Source organism: Eptesicus fuscus, chromosome 1, assembly GCF_027574615.1.
Source record: "Eptesicus fuscus isolate TK198812 chromosome 1, DD_ASM_mEF_20220401, whole genome shotgun sequence".
NCBI lineage: Eukaryota > Metazoa > Chordata > Mammalia > Chiroptera > Vespertilionidae > Eptesicus > Eptesicus fuscus.
This window is the reverse complement of record NC_072473.1, coordinates 111,334,874-111,340,049: the sequence shown is the minus strand read 5'-3', so window position 1 is coordinate 111,340,049 and position 5,176 is coordinate 111,334,874. Positions and strand designations below refer to the sequence as shown.

At 41.0% G+C, this 5,176-nt stretch overlaps 1 non-coding gene across 1 annotated transcript; it reads right to left on the bottom strand.

The window, feature by feature from the left end:
- Nucleotides 1-1,949: 1,949 nt before the first annotated feature.
- LOC114227187 (U6 spliceosomal RNA) lies at nucleotides 1,950-2,055 on the bottom strand. Its single transcript, XR_003613267.1, has one exon. It is a non-coding gene; the product is annotated as a U6 spliceosomal RNA (small nuclear RNA).
- Between the last annotated feature and the right edge of the window lie 3,121 nt (nucleotides 2,056-5,176).

Here is a 5,176-nt window from a genome sequence, read left to right as displayed (position 1 = left end):
TATAACTGTAGCCAATTTGATTATGTAGGCTACTGAAAAGGCAAAATTGTGTATAATCTAAAACTTTGGAGAAAAGGTCATTGATATCTGTTTTGGGAATATATTATAGATTTTTTTTCTGGGAGCAGCAGGTATTCCTAATTACGACTTTGCTTAGGCTAATACTGGAATTAATTTGCACACTGAGCATATATCTATATATATAAAAGGCTAATATGCAAAGTGTCCCCTCAGGAGTTTGACTGGGAGACTGGGAGTTTAGTTGCTTGCTATGACATGCACTGACCACCAGGGGGTGACGTCAAATAAAGGAAGGCCCTGGACAGCAGCCAGCAGTCGAGGAAGGGAGACCCCGGCCAGGCCCCAATCAGCCCTGATTGTTGGCCAGGCCTAGGGCCCCTACCCATGCACGAATTTCGTGCACCAGGCCTCTAGTGTGTCAAGAACATGTTGGGTAACTGAGCAGGGAGCCCTAACCCAAGACTCTTAAGAAGCTCTTTGATATACAATTTACCTGCAAAGTCTTGAGCCCTCTCTTTGTAACTGATCTATCAGACTTGCCACATAAAATGAGAACTGTTTCTCACTTTGACAGGCTGCATACCATTTCTAAAGATGCCATCACTTGTGAAATTCTCAAAATCTCTTTGCAGTTTACTTCTAAAATCTGCCCTCTTTTTCCCCAGTCATGGTGGAATCTGGGCTTCTGTATCAACCCATCCATTGCAGATTTTGGGGCAAGTTGGAAGGCTTGATAGGCAGGGAAGAATCCTTTGGGTCAGTCATGAGAATGCATGGCTTCAGCCGTGGTCTTTATCCTGATTGCTTCTAAATTCCCTTCCCTGGCCCACAACTTTCCCCCCAAATCTAATGGCATGTAGATCTGCTTATTTATCTTTCCCTTAATATCCAACAGGAACTTCACCTGAACTTTTCTTGCTCACTCCATTCCAAATCCACTTCTTGTATATTCTTTACATCAGTGGCTGGTACAACTATCATCCAGTCCCCAAACTAAGAACTTAGGAATTGTTCTTGCTTTCTCTTCTCCACATTCCTTCCCCAACTTCTCCAGTTCTTGCTGAATTTACCCTCAGATTGTCGCTTCTGTTCACCTACCTCTCTGTACCCTCTTTTCAACTGAGATAAAGTTTCTATCACCTCCTGTGTGGTCTATGCAATTATTTTTCTAATTGGCTTCCTTGCATGGAATCTTGCTCCCTGCTCCCATTTATCCTTCAAAGAAGAAACACAGAAAAGTGTTGTTCTAATACACACATTTTAAGTTACTCCTTTGCTTAAAGGCCACCATTGCCGTTAAGACAAAGTTTTAAAACAGTGATGGGCAACCTTTTGAGTTTGATGTGTCAAACTTCGCCAAAAAACTGAGCATAACTCGGGTAGTGTGTCACTTTGAGGAAAAAACATTATTTTGCAAATGTTTCATCCTCGGCATGCGGCCACCTCAGCGGCCGCGTGTCATCAGAAATGGCTACGCGTGTCAGTGCTGACACGCGTGTCATAGGTTCACCATCACTGCATCTTGCCTCTTTTGCAAAAGCCCAATACAAATGTGACACCTGCCAACCTTTCTAGCTTTATGTCATGTCTCTTTCCTCTTTTGTCTCTCAACTTCAGCCATGCTCTGTTCTCAACCTCAGGGCATAACAGGCTCTCTAGTCTCTGAGCCTTTATTAGGGCCCTCCCACTGCCTAGTGTACTGTTTCACTTTCCTCTTTATCTGGTTACATCCTCCTCATTATTCATATCTGGACCAAAATCCCACCAACCCAGGACAATTCCTCTGACACTCCAGACTTTCCTGTTTTATGCTCTTCTAGCTCCCTGTTTTATGCTTTTCTAGCTCCCTGGACTTCTCCTTTGTAACTCTCTTTAGACTATGAAAGCACAGGGGCATAGAACATGTATTTTTTTATACTTTTTTTTTTTTTACTATGGAATGCTTCATGAATTTGTGTGTCATCCTTGTGCAGGGCTCATGCTAATCATCCAATATTGTTTCAATTTTAGTATATATACTGCCACAGCAAGCACAAGACATGTATATTTTTGTTCCATGCTGAAGTCATTAGCACAGTGGTTGGAACAAAACAGGAGCTCAATAAATGTTTTCTGGGTGGCTGATTAAGCAGTAGCCTCACAATTGTCTCCCTGTCCTCTAGATTCTTCCCCTTCCAACCTATTCTTTCAACTGCCACTAGAGTGATCACCTAATCCTAAAATCTGAGGCTTGGCTCCATTCAAGTCACTTTTGAATGAAGAAAATAAATTCTCTCCCTCACATACAGAATGAAGTCCAAATGCTTTTCTATATGACATCAAGATCTTCTGTGATCTGTTCCCTAAACTATCTGAACAACTTGACTTGTGTCTTAGTTTCTGCTTAGAAGAATAGTCTACATTCCAGTCAAATGGAATTGTACACTGTTACCTGCCCATGCCACATGCTTTCTAGCCTCCATACCTTTGCTTTTGGTGATCCATCAATCTGGAAAGCCCTTGCTGTGTTCCTGCCTAACTCCCATATTGCCTTGTCTTCTCTGAAGCTTTTGTAGTTCCCCCTCCAAGATGGAAACGGCCACTGTTTTTCCTGACACATCTTACATTTTTACCTTCTTTTGACTGATCCCATTAGGTACAGACATGGCTCATTTTCTCCTAGACTGCAAACTACAGGAGAAAAGAACTGGCTATTTCTTTATGGCTGACAGGACTCAGGCAACACTAGAGGTGTGGGGTTTACTTGCAGACCTACCACTTGTTTCATAACATTGTACTCAAAGTGTGGTGCAAGGATGAACTGCTTATATATCATGTAGGGGCTTATTAGTAATAAACAATCTCAGGCCTATCAGACTTACCAAATCAGAATCTGCATTTTAATGAGATCCCCAGGTGATTTGTATGCACATTAAATTTAAAAGGTAGAACACTGTTATATTATGCCAGGGAACATGCATCCTCTGAAAAAGACAAACCACATTTTGTCATTCAGTGCTCTCAGACCTGGTACCAATTTACAGATCAACTGTACAGTATGTGTTTATCTATTTCTCTATTCTCAGCCTAATATCATCTGGCTTTTAGTTTGGGACTCTTCCATTTTAAACAGTATGGGACAACAATGGCCCCAATCAGGGAGGGAAGCTGATTCTTTAAGCTTGACTTAATCAGTGCAGTCTCTGGCCAAGCTGTGAGGCAGGCCTGTGTCCTCTGTTAATCATCAGTGAAAGGAATGCCATGGAGTGATGTCAAGTGAGCTTTTGAGCTAACCACGCCTAGAAACATCTGGAGCTGGCAGAGGATCGTGACTATGAATACGGATGAGAACAATTGAACAATTTAAGTTAATCATAGTTTACGTGTTTTGTACAAAATATATTTGTGTTTTGATTAAACAAGGCAAACAACTAAGCAATGCTTGAGCTTCCTAGGTTTTAGAAGAGAGGTCAATACTCAATTAAAAGGACATTCCTGAAATTTCTCCCCAGACTACACTGAGTGGCCAGATTATTATGATCTCTGAACACATAATAATCTGGCCACTCAGTGTGTGTGTGTGTGTGTGTGTGTGTGTGTGTGTGTGTGTGTGTGTGGTGTGTGTAGGCCCGGTGCATGAATTCGTGCATGGGTGGGATGGGTGGGGTCTGGCTAGCCTGGCCAGGGGGAGGGGACATGGGCAGTTGGCTGGCCTGCCTGCTGGTCAAACTCCTGGTTGAGGGGACAATTTGCATATTAGCCTTTTATTATATAGGATATACACTGAGTGGCCAGATAATTATGTGTTCAGAGATCATAATAATCTGGCCACTCTGTGTATTTAAACAAGGATAGCCTTCTCTTTTTCCTTAGGCCTTATTTAATTATCAACATAACTCAAATGTTAATATTTAGTGTCCACCTTGTCTGTACATGCTGATGGTTCCTGTGGAGCATATTGTCTCACTTTTCTTTTTTTAAAAAAATCTTTATTGTTCAGATTATTACAGATGTTCCCCTCCCCCCCATATCTCCCCTCCACCTGGTTCTCACCCCACCCAATGCCTTCACCCCTCAATGTCCTCGTTCATAGGTGTGAGATTTTTGCCCAATCTCTTCCCGCACACCCAATACCCCATTCCCCCTGAGAATTGTCAGTCAGCTCCCTTTCCATGCCCCTGATTCTATTACATTCACCTGTTTATTCCGTTCATCAGATTTTTTATTCATTTGATTTTTAGATTCACTTGTTGATATGTATTTGTTGTCCCTTTGCTGTTCATAATTCTTTTATGTTTACCTTTTTCTTCTTCCTCTTCTTAAAGAATACCCTTCAGCATTTCATATAATACTGGTTTGGCAGTGATGAACTCCTTTAGCTTTTTCTTGTCTGTGATGCTTTTTATCTGACCTTCAATTCTAAATGATAGCTTTGCTGGGTAGAGTAATCTTGGTTGTAGGTTCTTGCTTTGAATATTTCTTGCCACTTGATTGTAGGTTCTTGCTTTGAATATTCTTGCTTTGAATATATCTCACTTTGAATATTTCTTGCCACTCCCTTCTGGCCTGCATAGTTTCTGTTCAGAAGTCAGCTGACTGTCATATGGGTACTCCCTTATAGGTAACTAACTATTTTTCTCTTGCTGCTTTCAAGATTCTCTCTTTGTCTTTTGCCCTTGGCATTTTAATTATGATGTGTCTTGGTGTAGTCCTCTTTGGATTCCTCTTGTTTGGGGTTCTGTGTGCTTCCTGGACTTGTAAGTCTATTTCTTTCACTAGGTAGGGGAAGTTTTCTGTCATTATTTCTTCAAATAGGTTTTCAATATCTTGTTCTCTCTCTTCTTCTGGCACCCCTATAATTCAGATGTTGGTATGCTTGAAGTTGTCCCAGAAGCTCCTTACACTATCTTCATATTTTTGGATTCTTTTTTTTTATTTGGTCTTCCAGGTGGGTGTTTTTTGCTTCCTCATATTTCAAAATCTTTGACTTGATTCTTGGGATCCTCTAGTCTACTGTTGAATCTCTGTATATTATTCTTTATTTCAGTCAGTGTATGCTTAATTTCTGACTGGTCCTTTTTCAATTTTTTGGCATTCTCACTCAGATCCTTGAAGGTCTCACTAAATTCCTTGGAGGTTTCTAAAAGATTCTCGAGTAACCTTATAACTATGGTTT